The sequence below is a fragment of the Numida meleagris genome, chromosome 3 (genome assembly GCF_002078875.1).
Source record: "Numida meleagris isolate 19003 breed g44 Domestic line chromosome 3, NumMel1.0, whole genome shotgun sequence".
NCBI classification, from domain to species: domain Eukaryota; kingdom Metazoa; phylum Chordata; class Aves; order Galliformes; family Numididae; genus Numida; species Numida meleagris.
The window spans coordinates 24171630-24197414 of record NC_034411.1 but is presented as its reverse complement, the minus strand read 5'-3'; the positions used below and the strand labels follow the sequence as shown (position 1 = coordinate 24197414).

Below are 25785 nucleotides of genomic sequence, written 5' to 3'. Positions count from 1 at the left end.
CCATTATTAAATTATTTTTCTGTTTACATCATATCCCATATATAGTGATACAGGGAGCAAATAAGCCATCTTTTGCAAACACGTTTTCTTTTCACATGGAAAAGAGCAGGCTTCTTTCTGAAGACAGAAACATTCCTTTTCCCCCACCCACCTGCTTGATTTATTGCTCCTACTCAAATGTCAGCATTTAGTTGTTTCACCTGGTTTCTTTTTTTTAGCTACGTAGCAAACTGAAATCAGTCTCTTGTCAAACTGCACAGCTTGGCACAGCTGCGTGAAAATTTTTACTACAGGCGGGAACTAATGTATGTGATTTCAGGCACTTTTATCATCTACACAGATCACTGTTTTTCAAGACAGCAATGAAATACTCTACATGGTGAGAAAATAGCACACGTGGGCTGTTTTACACACAAAAAAGAAGGATGCATTCTGCCCACGTTCTGCCCATGCCTGCATGTCCCTCTTTAGACAAGTCAGGCAACAAACACTGTGCTTCTCAAAGGACAACACTATAAAGTAATAGACAGCATGTGGTCCTGAGAAGCCAAAGGAATACGCACTTCTGATGTGACTTAACATGCACAAATTGCAATCAAAGAAAGAACTGAACGTTATTTTTTTATTATTAAGGAGTGTATTCGTATATGCACCATGAATCAGATCTACAAATATATTCTCACAGAGTTATGCTAGATCCCCCCTCCACTGAACATATGACTAAAATTTGAAATAATAGGCTTTTAGAACTCATCCGACAGAAACCAATATGTTCCTCTGTGCAGCCCTATAGCCACAAAGACAAAATACAGCCCCTGACAACACCAACATGCACAGCACTTTTCAAGATAAAGAAAAGGAAGAATGGAATTCCCTCACAGTATTCAAGTTCCAGAAATGAGCTGATAGCCTCACAGAAAGAAACTAACCACAAAATTGCATTTGAAATGACATTTTCCATAACACAAACAAAATTCTTAAAAAAATTTCTAAATTTTATGAAGCTCAGCTTGGAACAAGAAATTATCCTTTTAAAACTTGTAATTCATGTATGTTTGTCTTCTGCCCACAAGCAGTAATTCCAACCAACCACACAAACAAAACTAACAAATAATTACAACCCTCTTCTAAAATTATAGATGAAATCAATGTTGGCTTTCAGTAATTGTAATTAAAGGCCTCTGCAGATCTTGCTTATAAACAGAAACTAGAAACTTCAAAATATCTACAAATATTAAAATATTTTGAACGTCTCTGGCATGGTTGAACTAGAAAGTGTTGGAGATTTCTTTATTTAATGTGACTTCTGCTTTTAATTTAAAAAAAAAAAAAAAAAAAAAAGAGTTCAGATTTCTCCAGAACAAAAATGTTGGGGATTCATTTCAGTAAAATGGAAAGAAATTCTTTACAAAATGACTAAAATAATCTCAACCTTTAAAGAAAGCAGTGCCATTTGCTCAGTTACTAGGTCTGTGACAAACGAGCCATCACTGAAATGTGTAATATATGATCTGCCTCACTGAGCATTTCCCTCTCATTTGAGAGAGCACCTAAATAAATGTATTCCAATAAGTGCACATCCTGCACAGTGTCAGCATGATGGCTTGCGAGAGCGCTCCTGCTTGAGGAACTCCACAGCAATAGCTCCTTTCCATGAGTGAATGTTTTGAGTACTTAGGCTTATTCAGCGTAACTGCATTTCTCAAACTGGAGTTACCCAAGCAATTGACACAAAAGCACTGTGGTGTCATTGTAGTTGAAGGAGGACACTCCCCAGCTTGCCAGCACCAGGCTGGCCATCTCTACAATCGCTCCCTATGTGGTCACCTTTGACAATCAAATTTTAACTACAACAGAATGACTGACATGCTACCATGCTGTCAGCAGGTCTGTTTCCATTCCAGACAGTGTGGGAAACTAAGAAAGCATAAAATATGAGCAAAATGACTCTATAGCTGGTTCACCACTGTGTTATTTCCTTTAAGTAAAATGCCTGCAACTGTCACACAACGTCAGCTCTTCTGCAGCTCAAGACTCAAATCATCTGCAAATAGGGTGGTCTTGGGAAATACACAGTAAAAAGTTTTCATTTGTAGGTACATACAAGAGCAGGAGCAAACGGGTGATGACATATGCTTGCTTTTCTTTCTGGTAGATGAGCTGGGAGAAGGGGATTTCTTCTCTGTGCATTGCACAAGTGAATAGGGCTCAAACAAGTTTCAACAAGCTCACCTTGTGAAACACATCACCAGAACTCAGAGTTCAGAAATTGTGGTTACACCTTGTCAAAATGCACAAATCCATCACAGAAACTAGTAATAGTGAGGACTAAATTCACGTAGGTGCCAAAACTGAGTCCATAAAATATGTGAATACACACGCAAGTCTGTATTTACATTAGGAGATTTGCATGTGCAAATGGACAGTACCATGCATTTACCAATTATGTTCACACATGACTATCTTTGGCTCTTTTTGAAAAGATACCTATATTTCTCTTGATAGATCCTGGCAAAGGCCTAGGTCAGTTGGAACTGTCTTTGCCAGAAACTGTGGACATAAAATACTTTCCAGGTGGTACTCAGTTCCTCACAGAATCAAGCCCCCAAACAGGGAGTTCTTGTTGGAGTTTCTACAGTGAAGCTACTGATGGTTATGATGATCAAATAAGCAGTGCAGCCCAAAGGCTTGTTCACTAGCTTAAAGGAAAGGCACTGTAACTGTGAACTTGCACAGAATAACAGCTTATTTAGCTTCTAGTAAATGAAGTGTTCTAATAGATTTTTTTCTTCCTCTGATGGCTAAATGCTTCCCCTATTACTAATGTGTGAAATGATCTAGAGTATTAATGTTTGCATTAAGCAGTTACTTGCACAGGCCTTGGAAAAATGACAGCTTCTGGCAAAATTTACTGGAGAAAAAAAAATCCAGATTCAGATTTGACTTAAGGCATTACTGTTCAGCAAGAAGTGGTTTGGGCAAGATCTTATTTCCACTTTTGCCCTGCAAGAAAATAGGCAATGACTAGTAAATGAGTTGGAAATTATTACTATAATTAACATGTCTTCAAAGCAGTCTTTGGAAATTGTGCATGCGGCAACAAACTAATGAAGCTCCAGTTGCACAAAAACAAAAGGTCACAACAACCTGAAAGAAGCCAAGATAGAAGCTGTTTTAGAGAACTTTTCCCATATTGAAGGCAGACTCTGAAGAAGATAGTGACAACACCATCCTGCTCTGCATAGTTTCATTGTCTCGACAGTGAGACTCCCCATAATGAATGCCTGGTGCTCTCAGCACACATGGAGGCATTTGGAAGTCCTTGCAGAAAAAAGAAAACAGGAGGTATAGAGGAGTGGGGTGTGAGGGGTAGGACGAAGCCAAAAGAAAGCAGCCAGTAAAGTAAATTGGTAACACGAAGAGAGATTTGTTTGCCCAAAACTTGATTTATTGTGTAAATGGTCACCCATCCACTGTGCACTAATTACATATGGCATGGACCAAGCAACTTAGTATGAATTTCTTTCAAAGGATACAGCTCAGCCCTGTGCTTCAGTTTTTCTCTCAAAGGGAAGATTCTATTCCTGTGGCTCTCCCAAGCATACTTCAATCAAAATCATTCCCTGCCTTCAAGTTCTCTCTGCTTTTGCAGAGTAAGAGAAAAATATATTCATGCAAATTCTCCTTGTTTACTTGCATATGAAAATATGAATCAAATCCATTAAAAAGTTTCTAATTACATTATTTTAAAACTGGCAGCGACAAAGAAATAATAGTTGGAAAAGCACAGCACAAGCATATTGTTTGCAGGCTTTATACAAGCACCCACGCACATATTTCTGCCATGACACCCACTTTTCCACATCATTCCTAATTTGCAATGTTCTTGTTGCTGGGTCTGTTCCAAATCCCATTGCAATGAATGTAAGGTTTACAGCTGGTTTCAGATTGCCTGGGACTCAGTCTAGGCATTTGGGCTATAAAGAGCATATCAGGAATGCCGGCTCAGGAGAGGGAAAGAGGATCTGAGGGGAATTTCACAATGTTGATAAACAACTACGCGTACAGATGATGGATGAATTTTCAAGCTGCATGGAAGAGAAAGTAAAAACTGTCAGAAGGCTGTTACAATGTATGACAGTGATTGTGAGCTCTAATTAACCCTTCAATTCTTCTTAGAAAAGTCTGAGAACAGAAATCTGTACCTATAAAGATCCACTTCATTCCACTATTTTAGGTTTCCTTACCTCATTTTTGTTGTGATTCCAGAACTCACTCCATCATTCCTGGCAGGTTATTTCTCAGACTGTAGTGTGAATCCCACTGACTAACACTGAAAATTCCTTGATACTAAGCAGCAACTCAAAAAGAGTCTCTCATGTCTGTTCTTTCTGCAGTGAATTGAATATCTGATAATATTCTTTTTAAAATCAAATCTGACCTAGCTTCTCCCTTCTCTCTCCTCTATCATCAGCAGTTAGTGGTAATGAACTAAAAGGATTTTTCACCCTCCACAATTTCTCTTTTGAGTACAAAAGGAGAAATTTAAATCTTCTATAGCTTTGGTCAGGAAATAACAAGGGTGCAGAGGATGCTTACTAACGACATTTTCATTTTTGCCTCTTAAACTCTTAACATTTGCCATAGCAAAAATACACCAGGTATAATTTTGTGTTGATATGTTTCTTTCTCTTAACAGCCAAAGGAAGTTATTCCAGTATCTGAGTATATACACAGAGCTACTCTTTAGTATCTACTCCGTCCATGAAAGTGATCCACTTGAATGACGCTCAAACAGTACAGCAATTCCAGTGTAACAGATAGCACACCATCTGTTAACTACATTTGAAGTCTGCACTGGGACATGCTATAATCTTCTTTAAAATATCCCTGGGGTTACTTTTACAGGCTTGGAAAGATAAGGGAAAAAATATTTCTTCCTTTGGAAGTAACGCTGCATGTATCTTTCTTTTATGGCAGGGCATGGGGCAAAACAAGGTGTACATAAAGCAGTGGATGTTTACAAAGCTAACACCGCCCCTTAAATCTTTGTGATGTCTGGGACTGTGAGAAATGCCTAGTTTTCTGACAAGCACTTCATGTCTAAAATAAAGTAGCCGTTCAGACAAAATCAAACTTTGGTAGGCAATATTACACCATCTTGATAAAACCAAAATTCTGCATTTGCAAATCAGAATATTTACAAAAGTGGAAAAAGTGCAGGACTCAAACAGCAAGCTTTCATTAAACTTTTTCAATAGTTGAGACTACAGAAATTCTTTTCTCTGTAAATCTTCCTGTAAATTATTTGGTCATTTTACCAGACATTTTATGTTTTGAAAGCATTCAGAGAACATTATATTACTTTGTAAACCTTAGAAACTAGCAGAACTGTGTCAAAAACTGCTGCCTGATGATGTAGCACAAACCAGCCCCCACAGCAGAGTAATGAAATGCTTCATAACTGAATGTTATCATTGTCTGCAGTGTAAGATCTGTTTTCCCCCAAATTTTCTTCCTTTACCTATCCAGTGATACCCAAGAAAGCAGATCTCATATGAAAACTAATATCTAAACTCTTCCTTTCCCCTCCTGCTGTTTTATAAAGCAACTTGCTTCTTGGTGTTATTTCTTAGGAAACCTATATTTCCTTCATCTCAAAAATGTACTCAGTCTGACCTTTCCTTCTCGCAGCAGTTTCTGTAGCTAGTAACTAAATGGAAATAGCTTAAGTTTTCCTATATGACAGCCATACAGCAAAAACGTTGAAAAGCTTTATTAGAGGAATGAGTCCTCATCTACTCTGCTAAGCCTTTAGCCTCAGAAAAGACAAGACAGAAGCTTCCATGGCTGCAGTAGCTGTACAACAAAACCAATCCAAGAGTGCTCATACTCTCTTCATGACCCATTATTCTGCCTCTCCTCCATTCAGTTTTGTTGAAAGGTACAGATCATATTTTACATAACTGTTTCACAAATGCCACACTTTAAGGTTAACTGAAGCGTACATTAAGTTTTAACTTGGCATTTCTCAGCTTCAGTCAGCTTGAGAAGGATTCACTCACCTACAACTGCATTAATTACATGGCTGCTAAAGCAAGAAAGAGTTTGGTTCATTTTATAATAGATGCCGTTTCAGATTTCCTTTATTCTAGCAGATAAGTTGAACACAGAGCAGCTTACAGATTTGTTTCAACCGGTTGGGCAATAGAGTGTTTTGGTTATCTTCCATTGAGAAAGAGGCCCCATTTCATGATACTGTCCATTAAAAGCTCTAAGGTAATTATTTCTTGAACATTTCTGCAGTGTTTCAGAAGCATTAAACATTTTGAAAAGTAACAAACATTTCTGATAAGCAACTGTTTAGGAAACACACAACAGTTATCTAGCATTTGAAGAACCAAAAAGACAAGTCTGATAGTATTGCCTTGATAAGAACAGGATATCCAGCTTAAAAAACTCCTTACAGTAATAAGCTTTAAGCCTGGATGCCAAAGCTGACTCTCTGAACACCTCATTTTTAACAGGAAACTCAAGGAAATCATTAACAAGCGATGATGTTATAATGGATGATCACTTTGCTTGATGAGGCAAAGATTTTACAGCATGATTAGGAGCTAGGTGGGAAATGTGTCAAAACGATTCTTCTCACATCAACCAAGAGATAAGTCATAGGGGGCTCTCCTGTCATTTGCACTCTAAGGGCACAACCAATTAAGAACAAGGTATTTTGCATCTAGCAGTTCAGAGTGCAGGGAACACTAATGGGAGGACTCCTGATCTCCAATAGCCTTCAGGTTGGAGTGCTCCTCTACTGTCCTACACCATGAGAAAGCTTTCATTTCCACGCTACAGCATTTGCAGATTTGAACAAGTCACGTTTCTGTGTATAAAAGGTTGTTTCATCTTAAAGCACAGAATCAAGTATTTGGGTACATTAAACTGAGATTTGTAGCTCAACAAGTGGAGACTGATTCATGAACTTATTCTGATTACAGCTTCTTTGTAAACCAATAAAAAATACACAGAAAGCCCCATAAGATACTCTTCTCTAAAAATTATCTAATTCTAGATAGGACTTATTTACTTCTAATGTCTCACAGGAGAGAAAAGCAAACCAGTAAGACAATTGGCAAAAAAAAATGCATATCTACTGTTTCAGCATACTTTATTTATAACGTGTTTATAGCCCAGGTCAACCCAGAGGTGCACACAGAGATCCCTGTGAATCACACAGAGGCATCTATTTTTAAAGCAACTGGAGAATACAGGAATATCTTCCATCTGGAATTGTTTTTAGAAATGCCATCTACAGGGGCAATGCAGAAACATACAGTCAAAGAATAAACAGCATCTTTATATAAGGCAATTATTTTTCCAAATGCAGTCCAATCTGTGAATGACTGGTAAACAAACGGGGTAACTGCCAGTATAAATATTTATTTGAGAACACAGGCAGCTTCAAAACAAGCAAAAGTTTGTCTCAAGTAGCTAGTGCGTGCACTCTGCAGAAGAGCATGAATGGCTCTAAGCAAACGTTATGTGGAACTCTGCATAAAACTTTCAAATATACAGAACATTTTAAAGACTTTAGTGTTATTAGCACATTAAAGTTAATTAATCATCATGACTTGACTTCTTTTTTTAATTCCTCCAGTGAAATTTAGTAAAAGCTGTTATTAAGGCAAATAAGTAAAAGTTCAGAAAGCTATTTGATTCATATTACTTGTATTAGAAGATCTACTAATAAACCGATGATACTCAGTGCACAGGCAGCATGCAAATGGTAGTTAACAAATAGCAGCTACAGCCATTTGACATTTTACAAATCTTAACTTTTAAAAAATATTTTCTCTTAAAAGAGGAATATCTTTAGAAATAATTGAACATTCTTACTTTGTGGGACAAGATAAAAATGAGTTAACATTTTCAGTAGGAAAAACACTGATAAAATATTTGAATTGTTAGTTCAAGAAGGAGAACATGGTAATGGTACTTCCTTAACTTGCTCAAGCACAATTACATTTCCTTGATTACAAGTGGCAGATGAAATACCGGATATTGGCATACTGTAATGTCCTTTCTTGTCTGAAAAGATAAGAACTGGTCTATGAATAAGGAATATTTTAGTCTATATGGCATATTCTAGATCAGCTCACATGAAAAAATAATATGTACATCAAAAACAGGACAGCAGGGAGCTCTCATACCAAGTGTCTCTGAAATTATCCTTTTGCTAAGGCATTGGGAACCACACGGTTTTAAAGCAGAAACGTTCAACTAGACACAGTTTAGTCTCTGTGGTCAGAGCACGCTGATTGGCTGACAACAGTGATGTCCACTGTACCACAGTCTGGTTTTGTTTAGTAAGAAGTTCTGCCAAGATACAAAGGCATATCACTAAGGAGTCTGATACTGCAAGGTGATGATTCTCTGGCAGTGCAGAACATTCTGCGCCTGGCACAGCTGAGGTCAAAAAACAATCATTTCCACAGATACTGAAGCATCTCTCCTAAATATCTTGAACACGCTTGCAAAGGAATGTTTACTCATAGAATATATGTGCAATCTTAGAGTAAACTGCCGTTGGACAGGGATGAAGTTAGATAGCTAGAAATACAGCCCTTCCTTTATTCTCTTCAAGGACATCAGTTTTTGGCTATGTAGCAGATTATTCTTTTAGTCTGTCTATTTACAACATTTTTCCTTCCTGTGTGAATGAGATCCAGCTGGTATCCAGAATTTACCTACTTCTCACAGCTTTGGTCTCACTTTGAAGCTTTCTGCCTCAGTATGCTTGATGGAGAAGGGACCTGTCACAGGTGATACCAAAACCTGCTGCCCTTTCGAAAGAAATAGGAATTTTGAAACTGGTTTTACTGTGATGACAGACTCTGAAGTAAGGGTTGCTTATGTCTGCTATACTTGATGTTATGTGCTGTGCCTGATAATTCAGTTATTGGCTGACACAACCTACAGCTTCTGTTTTCCTCTGAAACTGACTTCCAAGAGACAAAATCTTTGCCATTCTCAATGGCAAAAAGGTTTAAACTGTGGTTTGCAGTCACAAACAAAAACACAGATACACAAGCCCTCTTCAGAACTAGACAGTATTTTACTGTTGACTGACTCTCAATGTGTTGTCACTGAACCTGACCTTAAAATGAATGGGCAGCCCACATCAGCATCTTGCCTTGTTACAGCCTGTTCCACTCAGCATGCTGACTACTCCCAAGTGACTGATAGGAGAGAGCAATGGGTGTCCTTGGCTGAGGCTTGGCAGTGTTTAAGAATCTAAAGCAAAACTTTGGGATAAAAAGCTCATTGACTATCTTTAGCTGCTAGACTCCTTGAGCTGACAAGATATTTCCATTCAATAATGAGGCTTTTTAACAGCTGTGATATGCAACTGTAAACAATTTGAAAAGGAACAAAAGCTTTCTGCTCTTCTAAGAGATTGTGGTGGTTATTTTTAAATAGAACTCTGTGAAACTACTTGTTTTGAAGAACGGAGATGCACTTCTGACGGAAAAAAATCTATCTACTGACATTTTTAAACAGAAAAAAAATTAAAGAGAGAAAGAAAGATTGTGTACAAAGAGAAAACTCCTCCTCATAATAATATTCATAAAATTTCTTAATTGGTATTAACAATTAATATCTTCCCAAACTTAGCAGGAAAATTCTACTGCAAGTTTTCCTTTAAGCAGCATGTCAAAAATTCACTGTTCAAAAGCAAGATTTTAATGACATTTGCCTAACGAATTTTAATAACATAAATATTTTGAAAGTCAAAGGTTTAAAACACTAAGCAAGTCTCCAAAAGGCTTATAAAAAATGCACTAGAGCAGTAAAAGGTTTATTATGTTATAAAACCTTAAAGTATATTTCCTGTTTTAATTTATCTGCTGATTAGAAAGCCAAATAAAACCAATTTTTTTTTTTTCCAAAATATTCTTAGAAAATGAGAAAACGCTGTCAGGTATGGAACAGCCTACTTCAGATAGGAATACAGAGAAAATTGTTCATGGGTTCTCACATTTATCAACTTTAGATATCCACAGGGGAGAGCTAGAGAGAGGCAGGGTAATTGGAAAAAAAAAAATTAGAGGGTTTACTTACACTCTGTAAAATACATTGTCATACTTTCTTTCCTTTGTTGCAATGCTACTTTATTCTAAAGCTCTCCTTTCAGGGGCTTTTGGTATATTGAAGCATGCCACAAATCTGTGGAACTAAAAAATGAAGTGAATTTCTTTTCCTAGTCATACTGTACCTACATAATGCTTTAGTGCATAAGGACAATGATTCCTCCCAGCTGTAGCCTATGCTAATACAATATTGTTAACTATATGGAAGGTCTAATTGAAGCTCCAGGCACACTGCACAAATACCACCCCAAACCTGTAACATATTTCCACTTTTGCCAAAGAATGCCATTAGATCATGGCAGACACAAAAGGTATGCATATCTCATTTCTATCAGGTAAGCACTTCCAAGATGATTAGCTGAAACATTAAATCTGAGTAACAGCAAGTGTAGCAACACCCCCAAAAGCTACATAGGAAGTTCTAGCAAAACCACAGATGTTAAATTCTGAACAAGGTCCTGAAGTGAGGTAGCAAAGGACAGTCCTGGGGATTTCTTCTTGGATATCACAAAAAATCCAGTTTGCCCCATGGCAGTTTAATAAATTACTTTTGTGATGTTCAGAGAAAAACAGTCAAGAGGCTTTTTCATCTGCTGCCACAAATTAACTAAGTATGTGCATTATGTCAATGACTTTTTTTATTATATTAATGTTTCTAAAACCCACCCCATACCGAACAAAGCTCATTCAGAAGTACCCAAAGGTTGTATTACAGACTTTTAAAAGGAAATCAGAAGTTCCACATCAAGTGGAAAACATGCTACTGTAAAGTGGTTGCTATTTATTGTTACAGCTGAGAGCAGCCATATAGATTTTGCTTGTGTGATATGACACAACAATGCTACCACTTAGCTGTATTTCCAGGCAAGTTATAAATATGAAGTTCTTCAGTCTGGATAATGACTGGCCTCTGAAATAATCAGGAGTAACAGTTTGATGACAACCGCTGTGCAAGTTCAAACAGCAAAGGGAAACTCGTACGACCCACAAGAGAGGATGGACTGAGCTCACACCTGGATTCAATGTGTTCATGAAGTAGAGATTCACATTTACTTCTAGCAGGGTTTAGAGGATAAATCTGCAAATACCTGCTCCACTGGAAGAAAACTGTGTTTTTGTTTAGTTTTTGTTTTGTTTTTTTTTTTTTTATCAGCATCTACTAGTATTCTGTCACTTTAAAACTGGTTTCTGAAAGGTAAACAGGAGTTAATGAACCATTGCTATTCTTTATTCTAGTCTTGAGTTCTAAAGGAGAAGCCATATTTCTCTCCCTTAGAATAGAAAGGATGGAAATGCAACTGAAAGCGGAATAATCTGACAACTAATTAATGAAAAATAATTTTTGTTCATCTAAATTACCTCCAGTACATGCAGATAATGATTAAATGAAAGCTTCATAAATTTCAAATATACAGCCAACACTGCTCTATTAAACTGACTGAGAATATTTATGTCAGTGAATTTCTTTTGGTGCTGATTTGTTTGTAGGTTTCAGACTTACTAGCATCATCTCATATGGAATAAAATAGTTTTATTGTACCAAAAATCTTTATTGAGATGAATTGATAAATTCCTAGCATTTTCCAGTGTCCTGTAGCTTTCTCCAAGTCTATACTTAGGATATTAAATTTCAGTCCCTCTGTTGTGGAAGCAAGACACATTTAGGCACACCTGTCAACTGCTTCTGAACTTATTAGTCAGTTTGATCAAATTTGCCATAAGCACAGTACCTACAAATCTCATGAAAACAGAAAAGCAATGAGACATTAAAGACCACTTTATTACCTTTGTACTTACTGGAAAAGGCAGCAGCACAAACCCAAATCATATCAGATAATATGGCTGACTAAGACAGAGTTTTTTTCCGGAGCAAACTTGTAAAGCAGGAGCAGTATATCAATAATATAAATCTGTGTCAGGAAAATAAGCTGACATACATTTTTCAAGATTTTTGTAGCCTGTGTATTTGCTCTGCAATAATGGGAATGTAGATGACCTATTCAGAATCCAATTACTTTTAGAAAAATGTCCAAAGCAGCAATCAGGTGTGATCCACTCCATAAAAGCTTGACAGGTAGGAGACTGTAGATGAGTAGACCAAATTATCACCCTGTTGTGAGTGTACACATTAAGAGTTTCTCGTATTTTATAAATTAATGACAAGCATAAATAGAAAGGACAGAATAGTAACTAGAATGAAAAACTCCCAAGAGATATTAAAATACTTTTGGAGAAGGGTGGATTTCTAGGAGGAATCCTTCATTTTATTCCATAGCAAAATAACAGGGAAATTTTCTCCCAATATTACCTCTTTATACTTTCACAAATCATATGTTGATTATCTTAAACATGTTTGTATAAAAGCACACTTTTTACTTAGCCCACATCTTATGACAGTTATATCCATTTTTTTGTCACAGATTCCATCTTGCCTCCCTCTTTCTCGTGTCCAGAATCTTTAAGAAGAATTTAAATTTTCATTTAAAAAAACCTAATAACAAAATAAAAGATTAGATTTTCTGTTCCACCAAGATACATTCACAAATAAGGCGAGTTCTCATTTAGATACGCATAGCTCATTCATTTGGGTAGCCCTCTGTCTATAATTCCCCTGCAGTGTTCCATAAAACCATTTTAGTGGTTGCACAATGGCCCAGCCTAAGCAAAATGGAGTCCAGAACTTTGGGAGCATCCTAGGATACCTCGCAGCAATTCTTACACCTCATGCATGTTCACACATATCTCAGAAACAGGAGGAAATTGGCTCTAAAGTGGTTCTAAATTTATTACGTAGATACAGAAATGTGTGTTTTACAGAAACAATCAGAAGCTGAACAAAGTCTTCCTGTATGTTTCTGTCTAAAATAGGTAACTTAACATGAACAGTTAACTAAAGGTCTGAATGTTTACCCAAACTTTAGAGAGAACATGAGGTTTTCTAGCAGTTCATTATCATTATATATGGAGTGATGTAACTCCAAAAAAAAAAAAAAAAGCCACTGTATAAGTGAGACATATACTACTATCATCTAGAGGGGATAGCATTTAGGTAAATCCTTTCTTGATAGGTTCATAGATCAGAACATTTTTCTGAAACTTTCAGAGTGTTTGACTTTCTATAATCTTACTTATGTCAACAAAACAAAGTTTTGAGTCAACCTGAATAAAGTTCTTAAGGTTTTCTACTGATTGTTCTTCAGGACATTCACGTATAGAAGTTTATGCCTTTTGGATCCTGTCCTTTATGACCAAAGAATAGTCACAGAAAAATTGATTTCTTTTTTTTATTTGAAGAGATGCTACAGTTTTCAGTGGTTGTGAGATTTCAAGATGGCAATTAAATGCAGAAAATTATTAAATAGCTTTTTATGCTTTATAGTCTTTTGCTTAGACAAGCAAATATAGTACGGCTCAGTAGCTCAGAAGATTGGTGCACTTAAGTTGTTGTTCTTCCTGAGCCCCATATAAGGAAATAAATAGAACAGAAATTAATAAACACTCATAAATAAAACTTCTCACTACTGGTTCACAAGCTTCTGTAGCGTTAGTATCCAAGAAAAAAATCAGTGCTACTGTATGCCATGAATACCAAATTGATTTCCATATTTTCTTGATAAAACATGAAGACAGATTTTAAACTGAGAAGGTTAACTATGCCAGGGCATACTGGCTAATATTGCAGTAAATAAAAATGGTATTTCACTTTTATTTTGGTTGTATATCATGTACTACAGAAGCCACATACTCATTCCTCCTGACTGGAAAGGGCAATTTTTGTTTTATTCTTCAATGGTGGACAAATATAAATAAATAATAGGAACTGATTCACAGTGAAACATAATTATTCCCCATGAAACCTTCTATTTTGCAATGGTTCCAATAGAATGAAGAATAAATCAGAGCTGTAGAAAAGATTAAAATGTACTTTATCTTAAAGAAAAGCCTAAGAGGAAGTATTCAATAATATGACAAGCTAGTATAATGTAAAAATACTGATAAATGGAAAGCAAAAACAAACCAAAAACGTTGACTAATCAGAAAAAAAAACACTTACTCCACACATGATTGAAGTATATATTCCCATTTGGTAATAGGCTAAAGGAACATAACTGAATTACAGTAACTGTTATGAGTACCCTTTCAGAAAAGGGTTTCTTTTGTAAGGTCATCAATTAAGAAAATTAAAGGTAATAAGTGTCATGCTGCCAGGAGAAAATACCCCTAAATCAACACACCTTTATTATCATCCCCACTTGATAATTTTAAGAAAGCAAGCTCAGGAGTTTTCTGGATCATTTATGTTTACTTTAAATTATTCTGGAGTATTTCCAATGGGGAACACCCAGAAGTTTTTTGTAAATAGAAATTCTGACTTGTTACCATGTTATTCTAAGGTAGAAATGATTCCAGAAACTATCAATTAAAATTTACACTCAACATAAATCTTTTTTTTTTTTCTTGAAGATCAATTTGAGGTGAAGCCTGAAGACACTGTGTCTTACAATTATACTTGCCATGTCTAGATTTATTCCTTGCTTGCCTTCTAAATGAGGGTTACAAGAAATGAAATTGAACTATGTACTACAAAGCTCAGGTTTTCTTGCTTTGATATTTTTTCCCAGTTTCTTGGTTATTCAGTACTGTTTTTAAGCACTATTCACTTAAAGAAAAAATAATACATTCTGGCTACCATTTTCCTACTGAAATATCAGAAAACTTGTGGTTCTCAAGTGCTTCCTATTTATTTATCTCTTAATAGAAACAAGCATTGGCCTTGTGAAGATTATTTCTCTCAAGATCTTTCATTCCCTCTGGACACACAAGCTCTCTAACTCTTGCTTCTGTCTCCCTCAACTCTTCATTCACTCCCATCTACAAGGTGCTATCCTTATCCTAATGAAGTCAATGGTAACTTTGTCATTGATCTCAAAGAGGTTAGGATTTTTCTTCTCATATTTCTTTTAAAAGGACTATACAGCCTCCAATCTGAACACTCTCAATCTTTCCACTGCTTCTGAATCACTAATATTTTTCTTTTTCTCCTTCAATTACAAATAGCAAAGCTCTATCACCTACAGCATCAAATCAAAACAAAACAAAAGAGGAAGAAGCCACTTCCTGAGGAAATCTCATCTTTATTTTCTTTTCATCCGTGCTCCTTCACAAACACCATAAAGGAACAATGGAATAATAATCACAATTGAAAAACAAAAGCTCTACAGCGACACCTACTCTTCACATTCCTACAGATGTTAGCCACTCAAAGGCCGGATGTGTTACATTTTCCTGTGAACAATATGAGCTTAATCTTTTCTGAATTCCTGGCTTCAGCTTTGGGGACTTCTATGTTTTATTTCCTAGTTTGCATTCTGTTTTACCTTGCTTGATGTGTGATTGCCAAATATCTATGTATATGTTTGTTTTCTGTGGTTAATTGTTCCTACCGCTACCTGTCTGAAGTCATGAATCAACAGACACTGCCTGACAAACTTGTTGAGACAAATGCTGTTTTACAGAGCAAGTTAAAGACAAACATCCCTATTGTTCCTGATTTACTGTCAAACTAGAAGAAAAATGTTCTATTCAAAAGTCAATGATTTACACCATCTTAAATAATCCTTTTCTTATATATGAAACCACTGTAATTTGGAATGTCTATGCAAAAAAAAAAGTGTACTGACATGACACATATCAAGATTTTCCCACAAAGAGTATAAACTACTGCTTTTAGTGGGTTCCATTTCTTACTGAGAGGTGATAAGACCAATGTAATGACTTGGTTTGTTGTCTAGTTCCTAGAAAAGCTCTTCTTGTTCTCACTTTAGATGACAAATGAATTTTGGAAAATTCAGCCTAGATGTTATAGGAAGCTGAAAGTCTTGACCTTGCATTACATATTACAGATAGTTCAGTAAAAGGTATAGCTTAGTACAGGGTCCCACAGTAGAAATTTCAATTCACTACGCAAGAAAGCACACTTTTGCCCAAACATGTTCCCCTTGACTCCAGCTTTCTCTCCCTGTACTAAACAGCAATAGTAACTACAATTATTCCATATTCCTAGACAATGACACTTTGGTTCATGATAATGATGTACTTCTTAGAAATGTTATCTGAACTACGCTGTACCATGACTATGAGGATCCTTTGCTAGAACAAAAATAAAACAGACCTTCAAAGGTGGAAAAAAAATATATCAATCAGTTCCATGTGATGGAGTTCATCTGACACATGCATCTTTCCACAGCCTAGAAGGAAGTACCAGAACACAAAAAAGAGTAAAGACAAAAAGCAGAGCTCTTTCAGGCTTTCCTAATGTCAGTTTATACAGCTCTTAATTTAGTTGCCATGAATTTTCTTCAGCCTCTTCATTTTCTCCCTTGCATTCTCCAGGAAGTTTTGGGATGCCTTTGCCCTACTAGAAGCCATGACAAAGTTAAGTAAATTCAGCAGAATTACTGACGTGGAGCTAGCCCCACAACAGCTACCTAACTACCACGTGGGAACTCTGTAAGAAGGTTCAACATGAGTAACTGTTCATACAGAGGAGAGAATACAATTAAAAAAAAAATTACAGTTCCCAGTTTGGATCCCCTCCTACATTTTAATGCCAGAACAGTTCAATCAGGTCAGAACTTGCAGTATTAAAGATGCTTAGTAGCAGCAGTATGTTTTATTTTCATGTGAGAAGTACTCAGACGTGCAGTTTTTTTCTTATTTTTACCCTCCATTTACAGTTGTGAAACTTTTCACAGTATAAACAAGAACTAATGTATGACAAAGAATACTTTTGCTTCAGAGGAATCAGGGTCCATCTTTACCAAAGAGTTTCTGTAAAATTACAAAGGCCCCATAACAATCTTGCAGGAGCCTACACAACTCCCAGCTTTTACTTCGACTTAGGTTTTTAAAATATTTGCCCTCCTGAATCTATATTATTTGACCTCAAGGTTTCCTGACTGGAGTTAGTTTATATGGGAGTAAGTTAAATATTTTTAATCCATTTATAATATACAGCCTAGGAACTAATTGTTACTGTTTTCCTGAGACATTTTAAGACACTTGAATGCAAAATGTTAGGACCTGGTAGATTGCATTTGTGGACATTTAAAATGCACCCCAACCTACTGAGAGATTTACACTAAAATCTCTTTTTTTTTTTTAAATGGCACTGGAACTGCCACAGGAACATACCGTAACTGTCAATTACAAACCACTGACACAAGATTTAACCTCCTACACAAATACACACTGTAACTGGTGTTTCTCCAGACAAGACATAACTATTCGGCTAGGAAGAGAAAAACATTTGGTATCTTAATTGCTTTCTGTACAAACTGTATAATTAAAGTTTTGTCCTGTAATTTCATAATGAAAACAAACAAAACTATTTGTAACCTTCCTCCTCGCAAAAGCAAAAAACAAAAATCCCCAAAAGATCAAAGGAGGAATGAAGGAAATAGGGAGGGATGGGGGAAAACAACATTGTAATGTATTTTTTCATTCTTGGTGATGTTCAACTACAACTTTTCTCCAGCCTGTTCTGGAAAAAGTATGATAACAAGCAGTTGCAATTATTATTTTTCTAAGATGTAGCACAAATATCTAAGGCCATGAAATCTCTCAGTACAATTCATAAATTCTCTTCTCCTCACTATCATCAGTAATAGCATTCAAAACTGGATTCAGGATCTGAAAATCACAGCAGCCTTTCAGATGTGCCAACAGCGCATGAGCACCAGCGACAGAACTACCAAAGCAGGGATCTAAAAAATAGGCATCTAAAAAATGCAGTAACTTGGAGACATCCAAGCCTCTACTGCTATATAAATGCACTACAAATGGCAGGCCCTGGTCATTGTTGGGAGGTTATGGTAGGACCTGACAGTTTCAAGAAACGTCTCCAGGAGAATAAAAGGAAAGCATTTTTCAAGAACACCCTACTCAGACATACACTCTAATTCATCATATTTTAGGTCTAACAGGTCTAATTCCACCGCCATGAAGGCAGCTGTAAGAATACCACTGACTTACCTGGAAGACCACTTTAATTCTTGCCTCTAATATTAAGTACTCCAAAATACAGTCTACTTTACTATTTCCAGACTGCCATGCATATTTGATTTTTATAACTTTGGCAATTCCAATGTGAACAGATAGACTGTTTTTAGCTAGCTACACCAGTACCAAAGAATCATATTAACACCCTCATTTCAGGTGTAAAGGGAATAAAATGGTGAAATCCACATTGCAGAGAGAACAAAATGAATTGAACCGACTTGTGTCCATTTTAAAAATCATCAGTGGGCAATAATCAGTTTTACTGGTATGAAACTGGAACCACACTTTCAAAGCTGAGTAAGTGTTAAGCACATTTACACAAGTGAAGTACAACCATATGTGAGTTCAAACAAATTGTGCTGGTTACAAGAATAAACCTCATATTTTACTGTTTAGAAATATATTTTTTTTCTCAGGGAATTTTCCTTGACTGGTAACAACTCTGTAACCATTAGCAGGAAAAAAAAAAAGCATGAGGTGATTTTAAATGGAAACCTTTAGGTTCATTTTCACTTCTTACTATATCTGAAGAACAATATCACAAAAATTGTAAAAGTAATTGCTTAGCTGGATTTACTGTTCATTACATGTTTCTCTACATACATTTTTTGTATCTATAACTTAAATGACCAAAAATGTGGTAAGTAATATCTTTGTATGAGGCCTGATGTTGATGAAATTGGAATGGACCAAAAAAATACATCTTCTGATTATTCTCTTTTTAACTGAATCTCTTTCTCCTTAATAACTTGCTTAAGCCTTGTTGGTTGAGAAATACAAAATAAAATCTTAAACAACACCATCTTTCAGAGAGTAATAAAGTATTGAGTAGTATTTTCCTTCTCAAATTTACTCACTGGTGTCAGTAGTGACATCGCAGAAGCAGGGAACAGGCTCCACAGAAGACCTTAAAAAAAATATATAGGTTTATTGACAACACACAATAAACTTTAAACCTAGAGCAAGGGGAAGGGAATGCACAGATGAACCGTGATTTATAAAATTACCTGATTCTTTTATATATATATTAATAAAAACATAACTAACTCTCCAGTGAGCAATCACATTTTTTTGAATAGCTATTAACACTCCTGATTTTTCATGAAAAAGAAAAACAAACAAACAAAAAAAACCCCAGAAGATCCAAAAACCAGAAAACTAGGAGAGCAGTTGCTTGGGAAACAATTTGGATGAGATTTGGGTCTGATACTGAAGAAATCCTAAGTGAAGTCATCTTCCAGATGGACGATATTTTCATCACAGAATGAGAAATTCTACCATGTCATAACATTTCTCCATGGCATGGTTTTGTTCAGAAATGACCCAAATACTTCAACAGCACTTCTACAAGCAGGAAAATGCACGACCATTACTGAAGAAATCCTATGGTTTTGTGAGGTTTATAAGAGCTGGGGGTGAACAGCATGAATAGCTTGGCCTATTGAAGATGACACCAAAAATCCTACAGAATTTTGATCAGAATTATTAATAGTAATTTTTAAAACTGTCACAATACTATGATGTCCTCACTCTGAATTCTCACTGGCCTTCTTTGGAAGTCTGAAAATTAAACTAGACCATATCAAGTCATTCCAAGTTATTTAGCTTGATACAAGAAATGGTAGTGGAAACACTGAATTGTGCAGCAATACACTCAGTGTAACATTCCCAGAGAAACTAGCACATAATAAAAGTGAAAAAGGCAGGTGCTACCATACGAATAAAGGCTCAACAAATAATAATTTAAACAAATGAAAACCCTAAATGTCACAGAGAAAGCGCTTTTCACTTTTTTGTCTATCAGCGTTATATGTGTACCTTTTGAATAAGAATGGAAGATACACATTGGTAGGTAAACTTGATACAGATGTGTTTACAAAGTATCGAGATAATCCTAAAACAAGAGTAAGTTATTTTTTACCTGTTGGAAACAAAGGACAAAATGGGTGATAAAGCCTAGTGTCCAATTCATGGTGATGTCTCAGTGGGATCTAAGATCACCTCAACTGAACAGATGTACATCATAGCAAAGGACAAGTTACGTGGCTTAAATGCATGGGCATCTGCTGGAAAAATAGCACCTGTGTCAAAGCACATCAAGGGAACACAATGCCACCTCATTACTTTCAGTCTCCCAATGCTAAGATTCAAACATTTAGTCATCAAAAAAGAGAAGGCTCCCAGGAGACTTCACTGTGGCCTTCCTGCACTTAAATGGACCTTACAAGCAGGAGGGAGATCAACTTTTTACATGGTCTGATGGTGATAGGACAAGGGGGGATGGATTTAAACTAAAATAAGGGAGATTTAGATTAGCTTTTGGTAAGAAATTTTTCCTTCAGAGGATGGTGAGGCCCTGGCACAGCTGCCCTGAGAAGCTGTGGTGCCCCATCCCTGCAGGTGCTCAAGGCCAGGTTGGATGGGGCCCTGGGCAGCCTGAGCTGAGGGGGCAGCCCTGCCCACAGCAGGGGGGTGAACTGGGTAGGCTTTAAGGCCCCTTCCAACCCAAACCATTCTATAATTCTGTGGTCAACATTTCTGCATTAAGCACTGCTTAATGCATGGAGGTGTTTGCTGAAAAAAGTGTAAGAGGGGAATTTGGTCTTCTAGATAGTAACTCTCTGCTAACTATTGTTCCTATCTTCAGAAACTGCAAGTCATTTATGATCAGATGTTGATAATCAAAATGTGGATGCCTAAAATAATGACTAACTCGCAATCACTTTCAAATGAAAGAGAAAGTCTGTTAATTACCTTAGAATATTGAAGCCGTTACCATTAAAACACTTAATAATGGGACTACAAATCTAATAGTCTTCACTCTATTCACAAGGGAGTTGCACTTAACAGAGCAAGCTAAGACTTGGCTTATGATTTTATTATTGTGGAAAGTGGTGGGACATTTTCAGTAAGCTCACAGGGTTATGAAATAGGGTTTGTCATCACATTCACAATAAGTTGCACCACAAAACATACAGTCTAGGTTTAACTGAGATACTGAAATTAAACAACTGGCAATGTGACTTGCTACTGCAGTCTCAGCTTCTCTCTAACAGAAGTGTGAGTTAAATAACAGTTGCTTCTGAAAAGACACCACTTATGGTCATCCAGTAAAATACTAGTGACTTTTAGCTATACATGCCTGTACAGAGAAAAAGAGAGATGATAATGGAAACTCTCATTTATTATATTCTGTTCTTTGCTTCAGTTTATACACAGTATGAGAGAATGGATCTTACAGTGACCATCAAGGGGGACATGTGGTGGTAAGACAATGACATGACAGGACAGTGATGCGTCAGACATTTTAGTGCTTAGAAAATTAGCAACCACAGTATCAGTGGCAGTCAGAAAAACTAGAAGGCTTCAGAGAAAGTGAAAAAACAGTCTATAAAACTATTACTCTCTTCTCAACTTTAGAGCACATGCATATACTGAAAACATATAATGCTCCCACCACCTTTAATTTTTACATCAGATCAAATTACTGCTATGTGAATTCTTAATGTTTAATTATGTTATGAATATATCTTTCTTTTGCAGATAAGCATCTGTATTAGCCACATAGGCTTAAAAATTAATCGGAGTAGCTAAGCTGATCATTATTTTTATTAGCCAAGCTTACTTTTGTTGATCTGTACTGTTGCTGACTACCTTGGGCCCCAATTTAGCAGCAAAAGATCCCTTTGTCTATGGTGGTGGATCAAAGGTCAGACTAACTCCAACCATGTGGAGCCTAATGATAGCTAAGGGAGACCCATGATGGATATAAAAATAGAACTAAAGATAAAGGCTTTAATCACAAGTGACAAATTACATTTTTGATGTGTCAAGTTCAATATTAATTATTTTCAGCTGCTCTGCTTTTTCTTTTGTCTTAAGGAAACTACAGCAATCTGCTGACATGCATGGAAAAGTTCAGGTGCAAAATGACCTCAGTTCAGTTTGCAGATTTACAGGAAACCATATACTATCCTTGGAGCATTTAAGTACTGCAGCCCCTGGAAGTACTGTGGCCTGTAAAAACATAAATCAGGAGATGATAGTGCCTTTTTCTCAATTTTAGAATGAGCTAAATCTTCTAATTTTGTTATGTTTTAAGGACTACATAAAATAAGCAGAAAGCAAACAACAGATTTCTGCCCAAAGAAAATCAGCAACTGCCTGCAGAAAGATTTCTAATAAAATAACTTTGCCATAAATCAATAACATGAAAGAAGTGGTCATCTCTTTTCAAATTTTCCAGCTATGATGCTCCTTCAATGTCATTCTGAGTCATCCAACCTCTAACAAAAAAGATTTTTATGTTTTATGAGTTTTGCCCCGTCATAAATCCATTGCTTTCCCTGATGTTTTGCAAAATATTCTTTTATTCATGGTGGAAAGCAACTAGGCTGCAAAAATTAATATATTCAGAAATTCTCTGAAGAAGAGAAGAAAACATGAGTAAACCTCATAGAAGTTTAAAAGGAAACTGAGGTACGCAATGTGACAAATTCCAACGTAACCATTTTTCTTCTTTTACCTATGAACTAGAAATTAAATATTTTCAGATCATTTAATACAAGTATTAATTACATTTAATCTGTTGACTATATATGATAATGAGCTAATAGCAAAAGAAACTAGGGAACAACAATGCGGGAGTTTAAATATTTGGTCATACATAGAATCAGTACAAGTTTTCCCTAACAAAACATCAACAAACACAAAAGGTAGAGTCATCACAAATGATCTCCGAAAATACTCTTGAAACACTGATAACTGCATGTGATTATTAGGCTGGGTTCTCTTATCTAAAACATCTGAGAGATCACTGTTTTCCCTGACTACTGAAGACAATAATGGTATGAAACAGAAGTACTCATCTTAAGATACTAACAGTGCCCTAAACATAAGCAAAATTAGGTAAGAGGTTATAAACTCTCAAAAAATAATTTAAATATAATTAGAAACAGCTCACGATTCCACTTTGTGGTATCAAATGAAACCACAAAGCCTGTAGCAAATTTAAGGAACAATTACAGAAGGCTTTGCACTCAGATAAGAACTTGGAAAAGTAATACAATCAAGAAGAACTTTGGGAGAAAGTACAGGGTAGTGTATAAGCTGTGACAGAGGTCTACCAGCTAAAGCAGCCACACACATCAACTCTTCCACTGTCATGAATGCCATCAAGCACTGGGGAACAGGCCAAAACAGAGACTCATCCTGTTGATACACGGTCAAAATGAGATGAATGAAATGGACAAGCAGGCAGGTGTGAAACATTTATTTTCTTCTGCTAAAAAGGTATTTCTGGTGAGAATAAAGCATTTCATAAAGTGGAAGAAAAATGTAGTGGGTTGACTGGGCCTCTAAGTCATGGGGGCAAATGATTTCAATCCATCATCTCACCAATGGGTTCCAGAACCAGGATGCAGATGGCACAGATGAAAAAAAAAAAAAAAAAAAGGTTGAAAACAGGAGCTTCATTGAAGCACCTTTTAGCTATTAAGCAGAAAGACTGCGTTAAACTTTCTACTTTCTGTCTAAGAGATGAACACCAAAACTGAAGCGGCTAATGAAGTGGAAGACAGGGAAAGGAAGGATTTGCAGCATGCCTACGAGGATGAAAGAAGCTTGCACCACAGGATAATCATCAGCTGAAACCTAGCTTTGTTATCTAGCAGGGTATGACAATCCCAGAGCGCAAGTTGTTCTTGTAGAAGAACAGAGGGGAACCCAGAGTCTCCAAGAGTGCTGTAGCACAATACAGTTTTATAAAATAGTTACACTTATGATACTGTGTTTATGTTTCTTGCTAGTGGGTGGTTTTTTTAGTCCCTTTCATAAAAAAATACATAATAAGAGGGGAAAAAATAGATTCTTGAATAGTAGGAAACTTAGTGAAATTTATTTGGGTTTCTGGCTGGAGCTACAGCCCACTACTTATGTGTTACTCTCTTAAATTGAAGTCTGGTCCTCCTTTTGTCAGTCAAGCCCTGTTACAGAAACAGAAAAGATGCACTAGCTGGACTCACAGAACTGGTCTCTTTTACTGACTGATTCCACTACTGACCTGAGAGAAACCCATATGTATTACAACATGATAAGGCTATAAATTCTTCCTCCAGCTGTATTCAGGAGCAATCAAATTAAATTAAATTACCTTTCTCTCACCATTACCTGACTAATGCTCATGAAGATGGTGCTCAGAACTGTACATTGAATATAAATGAGTCATCATGCTTTACTGCATTAATGTGCGCATGTTTTCAGGGACTGACCTTTGGACTGACCTGTCAGAGGTATAGCCAAGCCATCATTCCCTGACAGGCTTTTACTGAGGGAGAAAAAATCTTCGTAATAGCACAGAGGAATTTACTAATCTGACATCTAGTTCAGCAGATTAATCTTGGATTTTCTTTGATCATGACTGGCAACAATGTGCAGCAAGTCAAACCAATCAACAATTATTAATTAAGAGAACAATAAAGAGCAGAGACTATTTAGTTATGAATGGCACACACTGACTGAATATTATGAGTTCCCAGATGAAAGCAGCATTTCCTAAGTGACGCAGATCAGTACTAGATAAGCTTCAAGATAGTTTTAGAATGTAAGAGCAAAGTCTGAAAGAATGTAACACAGTCCAGAGGAAAAAAAAAAAAAAAGGAAAATGGAACAGTAAAGCTGCCTTTAGTACTTACGTGAACCAAAGCATTCCACTAAGATTCAGGCAAGTAAGTCTAAAAATGTCAGCACAAACCCAACAGGAGACACTTGTGCATTGCTTGAAAACACTAACCATTAATACATTGGCTGTCCATTGAATGGACATTCAATTCTCAGAAGCCCCATGAATAAAAACTAAAGAACAATGACCTAGCTAATGTCTCAGCTTTTCTTAACATTAGGTGGTACAGTACTGTTTACACAACACAGAGTCATCTCAAAGGCAGAGGCTCAGTTGTTTAGCTGGTGCAGTCTCATTTTTGTACTGTAGTTAGGGGAATTACATTTCTTAATGCAACTATGAATATGACTTCAGACATTCTGATAATGAATTTTCTGTTTCTTATATTATGTAATAAGTAAAGTTGAGAATTTTGTCAAGAACTTGTTACTCAAAAAAGTAGACGGACGAATATCTGACTCTACTCTTGTGATTGTAAACCAGGTCTATGTTGCTACCTGTGTAACATTATACAGAATGACTAAGCTTTAATTATTCTGGGAAATGCAGTAAATATAAAACAAAGTGAAATGCTTAAGGCCATTTTGTTTTAATAGACAAAGTGTAAGGAAGTAACAGGCATGTACCAGCTTAAAACTTTATTACTTAAATAATTGCATAATTATACACTGGGAAAATTGGTTGACACAAAAAAATACTCCTTAATGTTTGCAGTTTCTTGTGTTCTAATACTGAATAGGATATTTATGGCCAAATTGAAGCAGATTTTGCAAAAACTCAAGATACTCCTTACTAACAGCATTCAAAGTTTTTCTCAAAGTTGCTAGTCAGCATAGAGTGCAGAAGTGACATGTGAATAGCTCTTGAGTGTTCAGAGCAATGAAGCAGCCTTGT

The 25785-nt window shown here is 36.3% G+C and overlaps 1 protein-coding gene across 14 annotated transcripts in view; it reads right to left on the bottom strand.

Moving 5' to 3' along the window:
• The window catches only part of MTA3 (metastasis associated 1 family member 3), a 696451-nt gene that overhangs the window by 333418 nt on the left and 337248 nt on the right, over positions 1-25785 (bottom strand). For 12 of the 14 annotated variants that reach the window (XR_002436305.1, XR_002436306.1, XR_002436307.1 and 9 more), the window contains exon 22: positions 19070-19119. The gene's annotated coding sequence lies outside the window, so the exon portion shown is untranslated. Of the gene's footprint in view, positions 1-15270; positions 16400-19069; positions 19120-25785 lie in introns of those variants that run through there. The other 2 variants (XR_002436313.1, XR_002436312.1) reach the window with 1 other exon arrangement.